Genomic DNA, 12,867 nt, shown 5'->3' on the forward strand with positions numbered 1-12,867 from the left:
GTATATTCTAGCCCGCAACAGTTTGGTGCCGTCTATGGGAAACATTATCCCACAACTTCAAGTATTGCTACGATGGTCAACAGACGTAGCAGTCGCATTGTTGGAGCTTCCCGCTCCAACTCCCACCAATCCAGAAATCAGTCTGTGAATCACAGGCGCCCGATGTCTACCTCTTTTCATCCTAGGGGGCAAAATGCTGGCGAAGAAGGAACCCCGAGACCTTTTTTAGAAGAAAGAATCCATAAGATGGAAGAATCTCAGAATGAGATCCTTCAACTCCTGCGAGAAACTCGGCAACCAACACTACCACAACGGGAGAAAGTTCTTCTCTCTCTAGATCCACCACGGGCTGAAGATATTCAATTCGAGCATCTTCAAGCAGAGATTCTTCTTCCTCCTCCCCCCCCCAAGAAGGCAGATGCATCAGAACAACGAACTCACTGATACAGCAAGTTCTACACATCCTTCGCCCTCAACTCGGCAGCCTCGCGTTCTCCTAGATCTTTCAGAAGACTCAGCCCAACCACACATTGTTGAGCTCCCTCACAATGCTCTACGTCACGAACTGCGAAAATTGGTACGGGAAGAGTTTCCCCGAGGAGATGTGAGGCAAGCTCTTAGACAGAGGAACTTCCAGGAGTTATCACCACTAACTGAAGCCATTCTTCAGCACCCCATTCCGGTTGGATTCAAAGAACCAAACATTGAGTCCTACGATGGGACGACCGACCCGTATGAGCATATCGACTACTAAAGAACCATCATGCATATTCAATGAGCATCGGACGCACTCCTCTGCTAGGTTTTTCCTGCCACCCTTAAAGGACATGCTCGAATGTGGTTCTATTCACTTCCATCCAAAACGATCCATTCATTCGTCAAATTAGCCAAACTATTCGTTGAACAGTTTGTGGCTAATCGAAAAATTGCTAAGGATTCTTCCCACCTCTCCGGGATCCGCCAAAATGAAGAAGAATCATTAAAGGAATATTTTAAACGGTTTTCCACCGATGCTCGATAGATTCCAGGAGTAGACCCTGAATTACTCAGAGGGGTCTTTCTTGGAGGTCTTTGTCCTGACCCCTTCTATGCAACACTCATGCATGACATTGTTCATTCATATGCTGACCTGATCCATCGTATGGAGGCATAAATTTCTGCAGATGAAGCTATAAATGCTCACATGAAGCAGTTTGAGCAAATCAACGGGAAGCACAAAGGTGCACCTGGGATGGACAATTCATTCTCACAACAGAAAAAGCAAGGGAAGAATAGTCTACCTCATGGGCCTCCATTACCGCGATGGGAACTTTTATAGGAAAATGAGTACACTCCACTCAACACATCTCGAGAAAATGTATTGATGGCCGTTCAAGATCAAAATACATTAAAGTGGCTGAATCCTTTGAAGTCTAACACAGGAAATCCATATCAGTACTGTCACTTTCATCGTAGTCGTGGTCACACTAGCGAAGCCTATAAGTAACTCAAGGATGAGATTGAAAGACTTATCCGCCAGGGCTACCTTCGATAATTTATTCAAGATTCATCTACCCGAGAGGAAGTTCATCCCATTGGGGGGGCAAAATTAACAACAAAGACAACCATTGAATAATTTTCAAATGGTTGGAGAGATTGAATGATCGTGCACTTCATGCATTTGTATTAGCAATACTACTTGTCTTGTTATCTCTTTTATGTTAAGCAGGATGTCACTTTGATATCTTTAATATCTTCTTCCAAGTTAAATGTTATATTGTGCCCGTACGTATACCTTATGTGTTGAGTCATTGTAACTCGTATATCCTTAAGTCATACTAGAGAACTATTGTATTGTCTTACATAATACAGTAATATGATGTTCACGTTGTTGTGATATTATTTTCTCTTATGAAAGATAAAAAACATCTCAAACTCTTTCTCCGTGATTCGAGATATTCATAATCTACATTGTATCTCAATCGTCGGATGGTCAATATCGGGGGGATTTGATCCGACCTCATCCACACAGGTTAACGTCATCAAGTAGGGATCTGAAATACATCCTTGGATAGGTCTTACATCCTTGGTGGATTCGTCCGACCTCTTTCATACAGGTTAACGTCATCGAGCAGGTCTCTGACATTCAACCTCAGATATGTCTTACATCCTTAATGGATTCTTCCGACCTCTTCCATATATGTTAACGTCATCGAGAAGGTCTCTGACATACAACCTCAGATAGGTCTTACATCCTTGGTGGATTCTTCCGACCTCTTCCACACAGGTTAACGTCATCGAGCAGGGCTCTGACATACAACCTCATATAGGTCTTACATCCTTGGTGGATTCTCTCGACCTCTTCCACACAGGTTAACGTCATCGAGCAGGGCTCTGACATACAACCTTGAATAGGTCTTACATCATTCGTGGATTCTCTCGACCTCTTCCACACATGAATATAGAATTCTGGAAGACTAAAAAACCTCAAAGAGCACGAAAGGCACATTCAAAGCATACCTCAAAGAGGCATGAAATAACTTAGTTTTCTTTAGATGACGAGTTCATTTTAAATGAAAAATAAGCATCAAGCTCATACAATAATCCCAACTTCATATACAATATCATTATAGTTATATTACAAGATTGTACATCAAGCAACAAGACATATTACAATTTGATCTTCATCAAGCCTCAACTCAGTTGGCAGTATACGTGTGTTGCCAGACCACTAACATAACACACTGCTCCGGCCCCTTGACTTAGTGATATCTGTTGTCGGTATACTTCAGTTTGGATGTATATTGCATAGGAAAATACCACTGGACTCTTTCTATCATTTCGTCATTCATCTGATATTTACTGGCGGTCCTTCACTTCATATCGGCCATCATCGGCTTCTCGCTCAACTGCTACTTGCAGCGCACCCTCGAACTCTCTCCATCAGCTCTACACTCGATCGTTGACTGCTAATGGACTTCAACTCGACCGTCCATCGCTGACAGACTTCCGCTCAAATGATGTTAAAAATTCTAACTTCTACACACGGAGAGGGGCCCCGAATTTTAATAGGGGATGCCGCCTACAACAAATAGGGGAATGCCTCAACTGTAAGAAAGTTAGAATGAAGGAGGAAAAAATCCATTCACTTCTGCATAAGAGGAGGGGCACTAAGTCGAGCAGGGAAAATTTCCCACTCTAAAATAGCGGAAAACCTCAACTGTCAGAAAGCCAGGGGGAAAAGAAAAAAGAGAAATCCCCTAACTTCTGCACAAGAAGATGGGTGCTAAGTCGAGCAGGAAAAATTTTCCACTCAAAAATAGCGAAAAACCTCAACTGTCAGAAAGCCAGGGGAAAAATAAGAGCATGAAGAAATCCCTTCACTTCTGCGCAAGAGGAGGGGCACTAATTTGAGCAGAGAAAATTTCCCACTCAAAAATAGCGAAAAACCTCAACTGTCAGAAAACCGGGGGGAAAAGAAGAACAGGAAAAAATCCCTTCACTTCTACATAAGAGGAGGGGCACTTAGTCGAGAAGGAAAAATTTTTCACTCGAAAATAGCGGAAAGCCTCAACTGTCGGAAAGCTAGGGGGAAAGAAAAAGAGAAATCTCCTAACTTTTGCACAAGAGGAGGGGAGCTAAGTCGAGCAGGAAAAATTTCCCACTCGAAAATAGCGGAAAGCCTCAACTGTAAGAGAGCCGGAGGGAGAAAAGGCGAAGGTGCAATTTTTCTATAGGCCTTGGGGGCCTATTTATAAATTTTTTGTGAGAAGAAGGGGGAAGTTACTGACATTTAAAAAAAAATCGAATTTTTCAGAATTTTTTGGGAATTTTTACGAGCCAAAAAAGCCCAAAAATAGCAATTTTCTCTTTGGTGGACAGCGGCCGACCGACTGATTCGATCGGTTCGGCTGCCCAAACAAATCTGCGTCTGTTTTTCATCCCAAAAAGACCAAATTTGACATTTTTTGGGTCCCCGGACACGTTTTTTGACATTCCGGACTCAATTTTGACACTTTTGGAGCTCAACGAGACCTCTATGATCAAGTTTCGGGGAACACTTAAATTTCGGAATGCAATTTTTGTATTTTGATCAATACAAATTTTCAAAACATATATTTTCGGACTCATGGAGCTTCGACGTCTGAAATAGGGGGTCAACTGATACGTCGTCATGAAATCATCTTGATCGGACATGAATCTCAAAGCAAAAACCAACCAGAAAACTTCAAAAATTAAATTCGAGAGCACTTGAACTTCGATTTCAACGAGCTTACAGTCAAACTGAGCGTCTCAAAAATACGAACCCAAGACACCAAATTTAACTCAATCCGAGTCCAAATGAGTTTGAATCGAAGACTTGAAGTGCGGTTATAAGGTTCGAATCACAAATTGAGTTACCAAACAGTCTCCAGTTTTAATGAGCTTATACTTGAATCGAACGGCTCGATGATACGAATCCAACGAGCCCAATATCACCAAATTCTGACATCACCAAGGCCTTCAAATGTCTGATGAACGTTGCACGATCAAGGGATTCAATATCGGGTGTCCATTCAAACCACTCCCAATTCGCCACTAATCTCACACCTATTTACGGGTTATGCCACTGCAGAAAAACTATAAATAGAGTCCTCATTTTTCATAAGAGGGGACTCAAGCAAGAAGTGAGAAGAGAGAGAAGCCAGAAGAAGAGAAGAAGAGGAGAATCAGCTCCTCCTCGACCACCGCCGAAGTTCTTCCCGCCGCCTGAATATGCCGGAATTCTGTCGGATATTCGAAAAACGTCGGGATTTTGCATAACTTTGTTTTAATTCATGAAAAACTTAGTGTAATCTGATTGTCCAAACTTGTGGGACGAATCAGCTTCTTGTAATTTACGCAACACTTGTGGAACTTTTCAACTGGGCGTGGCCCCATGGTTTTTCCCCTTTTCAAGGTTTTCCACGTAAAAATCCTGGTGTTCACTTTCTTTTCATTTTGTGTGCTGAATATTCGAACAACGCTCAGACGTAAATATGCAAACTCTACCGCCACGCATATTTTAGCCATCAACAGTGTGGCGGATAATTTTATATAAGGATGGGATTGTTTCATCAAAATCTATAAGTATAATATATTCTTATTTTTTAATATTATGAATGGGAAATACTTAGGAATTATATGATATTTTTGAATTTTTATAATTTTTTATTACTCTTGATGCCAACTACCTCTAATCCATTCATCAACATACATTTTATGGTCCATATTAATCAATCATTTATTAATTACAATGCCAATTATCTGCCCTTTATTAACAAAAGATGTTTTCAAACCAATCTTACATATTTAAAGTTGATTACCATCCACCATTAAACTTTTAATTTTTTGTGACTTTTAGATTTTGGTTGTCGTTGTATCCCTTTACTAACAATGATAATAAAACTCCCTTTTAACATCAACATTTGCAAAACTCTACTATCTTAAATTCTTAATACCTTAGTGTAGACAATTTAAATATAGATGTTCTAAGACATCCTATCTATCTCGCCCCAATATCTAAATTGAAAGAATTGTCTATTTATCTTTTAATCATTTATTTAAACTTCTATGAATTCGTCAATATAAATCACTAAAGCAGAAATAACTAAATTATATACATTAAAATATGTCACTATATTCATTCTTCCAAAATTACATATACAATAGTCAGCAAATGAGTATAATCAATAATATATCAATGGCTCCTGACTACAAAATAATAAAAGAAATTACCAAATAAAACCAAAAGAAAATATGAGAATCTTTGTTAATCTCACTCAAACTAGCTCTGACCTATTCTCTAACATGAAATCAATTAAATTCATATAATAAGCTAAAATGCCCAGCAATAATATAAATTTACTAAAGCTTTCAATGTAAGGTTGAAAGAATCAATATTGATGTTCAATTTAATTAATATGATCAATAGCATTTAATATAGTCAATAATCATGCATCATTAGTAAGACTCTAAATGATCAATAGCAAAAAAAAAAAATCAATAAAATCTATGAATTAATAAGATTAATAGCTAAAGTGAGACTATAAATGTATCAATAATAATAAACCCATGAAATAGGATATAATATGTAGTTCAAAAATTGACAAAGGAATCATAACATAAGGGTGTTAATATCATTAGTCATATCTATCTTAGCTATTATCAATCATATATGTCATATGCAATTAGTATATGTACCTATTATTATCTATCTATCAATGCTATATATATGCATGTCACAGTTATCTATCAATACTATCAAAGTATCAATACATACATGTTGAAGTGTATGATTCAGCAAGTCAGGACATCCAACTTCAATGTATGATATTTTAATCAAAATCATCTGAATTCCCAACTAATCGTCATTTATCATTGTCCTATGCTAGATACCAGTAATCACCTTTCATCAATATCATTGATTGATGCTTATAATTTTTAGCCAATTTTGACGCCACTTACTGGGCATTTAGAGTGTTTTCAATTGAGGCATTACATCATATACTTGTTATCTTACTAAAAAATACAAACTATTAATTGCTCAAATTAAGACTATAAATTGTCCTTCATTGAAAAATGAGAGCCTAATATTAAGTTAATTAGAATGATGTTTTATATTAATGAACTAGACTAATATATTATTAAATTTGAGCAAATTTGACTTTAAAAAAATTAATATTTAGCTTTACTCAATATTAAAAATCAGGGCTTTAAAAATCAAACTGACCAGTTCAATCATGAACCGATCTGAAGGTTAGTCTGATCCAACCTGAAAACCAGCTTTGCTTCAAACCAGCCAGTTTATGCAAGAACCGCCGATTCAATTGGTGAACCGGTTCCGATTTTATAAAACTCTTAAATTTGTATTAATCAAATGATTAAATATTATTTTCAATAATCTCATACATCTCAATTACTCCATTTGAGCTCCTATCATGAGTAAAAAAAAACTATAAAAAGCAAAAAAACTATATAAAATATACAAAAAAAAATTCACAAGTGATGTGGGATTAAATCATACAAAGTAAAAAAAGTTATCTATAGCTTCATGTATATACACTATACAACACATTTTTTAATAAATTTTTTAATTAATTTTTATAATATAAATAATATTTATTTTTTAGTTGGTAATATTTATTTTTTTGTCGATAATATTTAATTTTGATAATATGATTAAAACTTATTTTTTAGTTAATAATATTTATTTATTTTAGTTAATAATATTTAATTTTTATCTATTTAAATTTTTATCTATTTAATTATATATCATAAACAATTAATTTTTATATATTCAACAAAAGTTGAATTGAGCATTTCAAACCTATTTAAATTTAATTTATTTTTAATTCAAAGAAAAGGACCTCTCCATAAAAATTGATTGACGCGAAAAGTAAAGCTTGGCACGTTCATGCGATGAAGTCATTGTCCTATTGGCTGGATGGAAAGCAGCGGCCGGTTTTTACTTGTTCAATTTATAAATTATTAATATAATTTTTATATTAAAAAATAATTGTCTGAATATATTAATATTTTTTAAAAAAATATAGCAGGATGAATTTTAAAGTTTTTTAATTTAAGCTTCATTTGGGATAAATTTTTTACTGTTTTATGAAATAAATTTTTTTTAATTTAAAATTATTATAGTAGAAAGCTACTTTATAAAGTATTAGGAAATCAATCTCAAAAGAAGTTTTAGATTTCGTTTGGGACAACTTTCTTATTATTTTATAAAGTGTTTTTTTAGTATAAAATTTTTTAAATTTAAAATTTTTGTACTAAAAACTTATTTTAAAAAGTAATAGAAAAGCTGTCCCAAGTGAATATATAATATGCTAATTTTAACATATATTCATATACTTTAATTATATCTAAAGAAATATCTAGACATTAAAATTTTCTCTAAATTTATAACCGTTAACAATTAGGAGTATTAATAAATAGCCCAATCTGATAATCTCACCCAAAAAATATGATTTCTGGTTGATTGATTTAATAAACAGGTCGAATTCATATCCGAAATTTTGACCTATTTAATGAATAAGTCGAGTTAAGTTCAAATCATTCAAGTTGAAGGCGATATAGCTTCATGTTCACCTTTATGACCTGTTTACTAAACAGATCAAGTACAACTCAGCTGAATTCAGATCAGATTAATTTTAAATTAGATCTAAATCCGACCCATTAACTCATATTGACGCCCCTAATAACAATCATCCTGCTAATGAAATTAGCTTATTTACAAATTATTATTAGTTTGAATTTCAATTTAAAAAAAAAATCAAAATCTCATATTGAATGTGGATTGAACAATGTACATTAAAATTAGGGTGTCAATTTTTGACACGACACGAAACACGACCCGAACCCAATCCGGAAAAATCCGGGTTCTGGTCAACCAAAACCCGAAACGGGTCGGGTTCGGGTTCATGAAATCAAACCGTTTTAAAAATCGGGTTGGGTTCGGGTTGACCCGCCAACCCGAAATTGACCCGAAAGTGACACGAAAGTGCACGAAAAATCATTTTAACCCGAAAACCCGAGATTGACCCGTTTTTGACCCGATTGTGACCCGAAAACTCGAGATTGACCCGATTTTTGACCCGAAAATTAGCAATTTTGGGTCAATCCCTGGTCATTCTTGTCGGGTCGGGTTCGGGTTGACCCGAACAGTGCCGGGTCAGTTCCGGGTTCGACCCGAACCCGACCCGTTGACCCGAATTGACATCCCTAATTAAAATAAAATCTCTTATCACTATAAAATGTTTGGTGAAATCTAGTAATACTTGCTTTGTCATCGACAGCTATGCAGTAAAAGTTTATAAGAAATATTGTTTGATTGTTTGTCTTTAAGCTGGATGGACCCTTAATTAGTGATTAAACGTCTTCTTCTTTCTCCTTCAAACAATAAAAGAATAAAGCTTTTTTTTAATTATTCTTCTATAAATGTGGTTATCCACTTGCAAGCATGAGATGGATATTTCATATTTGCTTCTTTAATTATTATTGCATTGTTTTGATTACAATTTCCAAGATGAATTTAAAATAAGCGTTAAACAAAGTAGAATTTGATGATCAATTTATTTTTGTGAAAGAAAAAAAAATTATGTGAGAATATTTTGATGTAATTTAACCAAAAATAATTTAAGAGATATTAAGGCTTCGTTTTGGGCAGTATTTTTACTGCTTCTTAAAGCAACTTTTTAATATAAAAATTATAATTTTGTACTAAAAAATATTTTATAAACAGAAAGAAAGTCATCCCAAACGAAGCCTAAGGTTTCATTTCGGACTGCTTTCTTACTGTTTTTAAAGTAGTTTTTTGCTTCAAAAAAATTCTTGAACTAAATTTTTTTTGCTAGAAAGTTGCTATAGAGAAAAATAAGAAAATCGTCTCAAATGAAGCCTAAATTTGTATTGAGATTAATATTTAGATATGATATATGAATTGCATTAATATCAGTGCAAATTCAAGGGCTCTTAAACCCATCATAATACTTTTTTTTTCAGGACATTTAAGCCCATTAAGTCAAATTCACACAAACATCACATACGCAAGACTTGAACTCAATAGCTCTTAGTTGGTAGCCAAAGCTCCATACCAACAGATTAAGATAAGCTGCGTCATAATACAAATTTCACTAGAATATTCATATGTTATTTTTTTTCGACATATAAAATGTAAGCTTTCTCATGTATCGGTTAAAAGAGTTGATGTATTGGATTAGTCCTATGTTAAGAAAGATAGAGGTAAGCCTAAAAAGACTTTGTTAGCTAAAAATGGCTTATTTTTATTAAATTTAAATGTGAATAAGTCTTTTAACAAAACATAATGAAGAAAAATGATTCATGCAGTCAATCCCTTATAGTGGATAAATGCTTTATTTTGTTGTCGTTAGTTCTATATAATATTTTTTTATTTGTTGTCAAATTCGAAGTGGTTGACCTGTTAAGATTTGAGACTAATTATGAAATATTTATCTTACTATCAATATATTTTGTGTACACGTAAAAACAATTTATTTATTAAAAAAGATTTTATGCCCGTAGGAGTTTATTTTTTATATTGGATTTTTGACACATATTATGTGGCTCGCATAATTTTTTCTTGTGGTAGTTTGCATAGGATCACATTGGGCTGATGTGGATTGCGCTAATCCCCTTTATAGTCTCCAATATGTCCCAACTACTAGCATGTATCTATCAAGTGTATTGAACTATCCTTCATAGGAAAGGTTGTGGACAATTCTTCATTCATAGGCTCTAATATTATCTTTTTAAAGCAAAGCATTCTTCCTTTACATGCTCTTGTATTTTCTCTATCATAGGTATTGAATTAACCTTTATGTACAAAGTCATGGAAAAATAAGCATCTCTAAAATTTTCCTTTTAAAAGTTTTGATTTCAAAGACTAACAAACTATCTAGTATATGCAAATTGTATCCCTCTTCCTCTTTCAGTTACTAGTGCATCTCTACAAAGAGTAACAAACTACCCTTTATAGATGAAATTACGACAGAAGTCTATCCCCCAAGTAATCATTTATAGATTATGATTCCATCTCCTTAAAAAAGTTTGACATTGGTTTTTATTGACAAACAAATGAGCGTTATTGAACCTCTTAACAAACAATTACATCGAACATGTTCGTGAACATATTTAACGGATTTTTTTAGTTAGCATATATTATAATATTTAATAACTTTAAATTTAATTATTTAATAATAATTATATTATTATGTTATTGTAAATACAAAATATTTATATTGTGTATATTTATCAATTTTATAATCAAATATTAATTGTGTTTTTATCAAGCTTATTCAAGAGTTCTGAATCGAACACAAATCGAGTTTCTTATTGAGCTTATTCACGAGCTTTAAATGATGATGTTCATGAACATAAATGAGACAAACACATTAGTGTGCAGGATTGTTTATTTAAGAATCGAGTATTTAAAATATTGTTCAATTTGTTTGTTTAGTTAATTAAACGATCATAAACAAGCTTTAATTGAACCGAGCAACAAGCAGCTCGTAAAATAGTTGTTTCGCTTGCAGCCCTACTTGCATTAGAATTTAATTTTAAAGAGATTGCTCATTGAAAGCTTATGTAGAACTTCAAAGATCTATTTATTGTAGATGACTGTGTATTAACATGATGCAAATACTTTAGTTATGTGCATGGTTTTGAAATTTATATTTCTTCATGTATTAATATAGAATTGTAACTGATGTTTATAATGAATTTATCAAAAATAAAAAACTCTTCATCTTTTTATAAGAGTAATTCCTATGTATGAAAAGTTACCCTCAGTGGAGACTAAGGCTTCATTTGGGACGGCTTTTTTATTGCTTTCTAAGACGGAGTTTTAGTAAAAAATAAAAAAATTTGTATTAAATCTCCGTTTTAGAAAGCAATAACAAAGCCATCTCAAACGAAACCTAAATCCTTTATATGTATTTGGGACGTACTAAAAATCTTAAAGTTATGCTAAAAATCTAATATAACGTAGTTAAATATTTGAGCTAGCAACAAGATACTGCCCTATCGTTGGAATACAATGATCGCGACCTCTTTGTTATAAGGATTTTTTTAAGCTTATACCTTTTTTTATATTTTTTTTTATGAATAGAAATATTATAAATATTCTATAATAATTCAAAGTTTATGTTTTCTAGTATATTTTAATAAGCAGTAAAACCTAAAAGAAGGAACTTTTATTTGGTCCGGTGAACGTACGTTCCTTTACGTTCGGCCACCAATGTATTAGCGTCACGTAGCAGGAAGAAAAGACGCTGACCCGACCCGCTTTTTTTGGGTTCTCGCACATGCGTTTTTTTAACTCTCTCTCCCAAAGGATTTGGCCGAAGAACTGCGTATAAGAGAGATACAGCGAGCTCCCGTTTTTGCTTGCGATCAAAATGGAGTAATTTTCCATCCTGAAGAAGGGAATGACGTCGGAGATTAAGAGTTCGACAATGAATGAAGTTAGGCTGATCTCCATACCTAGTTTAAAGCAAAGCAATGTCATCCTATGCCTATGGCCTTGACACAAGACAAGAAACTTATTCTGCTCCCATTTTTTCTGTGCTGAAGGGATCGAAAGGGTTGCCTTCGGCTTGAAGAGGTGGAGGCGTCGGACTTTGCTGAAAAAATGGAGAAAGGTTAGTGGAAGATCAATGTATGGAGAAGGAGATAGGGTCGGAGAAGCTTCGGCTTGAGCTGCCTTGGAGTCGATAAAAAATAATAGTTTTTTCTAGCAATACCGAGCAAATACCTAGTAATACCGAGCAAATCCCTAGCAATACCGAGCAAATCCTGAGCAAATACTGAGTTGTACCGAGTTGTACTGAGTTTTTTCTAGCAATACCGAGCAAATACCTAGCAATACCGAGCAAATCTCTAGCAATACCGAGCAAATAAAAATTAATAGTTTTTTCTAGCAATACCGAGTAAATCCTGAGCAAATACTGAGTTTTTTCTAGCAATACCGAGTTGTACTGAGTTTTTTCTAGCAAACCGAGTTGTACCGAGTTTTTTCAAGCAAATCCTGAGCAAATACCGAGCAAATCCTGAGCAATACCGAGTTGTACTGAGTTTTTTCTAGCAATACCGAGCAAATACCTAGCAATACCGAGCAAATCTTGAGCGGTATTTCTCGTTTTTGCAAAGCAATACCTAGCAAATACCGAGATACCGAGAAAATCGCGAACATAGCATTTCCGGGTTCCGCTCCGGGTCAAGTCGTCGGGCCGCGCGGTTTAGAGTAAGAGCATGTGGCGACATGTTATTGGCGGCCGAACGTAGCTCTACGTCAGGTCAGAGGACGTAATAATTGCTCTAAAAGAAGAGTTGATATAT

The sequence above is a fragment of the Dendrobium catenatum genome, unplaced genomic scaffold (assembly GCF_001605985.2).
Source record: "Dendrobium catenatum unplaced genomic scaffold, ASM160598v2 fragScaff_scaffold_974, whole genome shotgun sequence".
Classification (NCBI taxonomy): Eukaryota; Viridiplantae; Streptophyta; class Magnoliopsida; order Asparagales; family Orchidaceae; genus Dendrobium; species Dendrobium catenatum.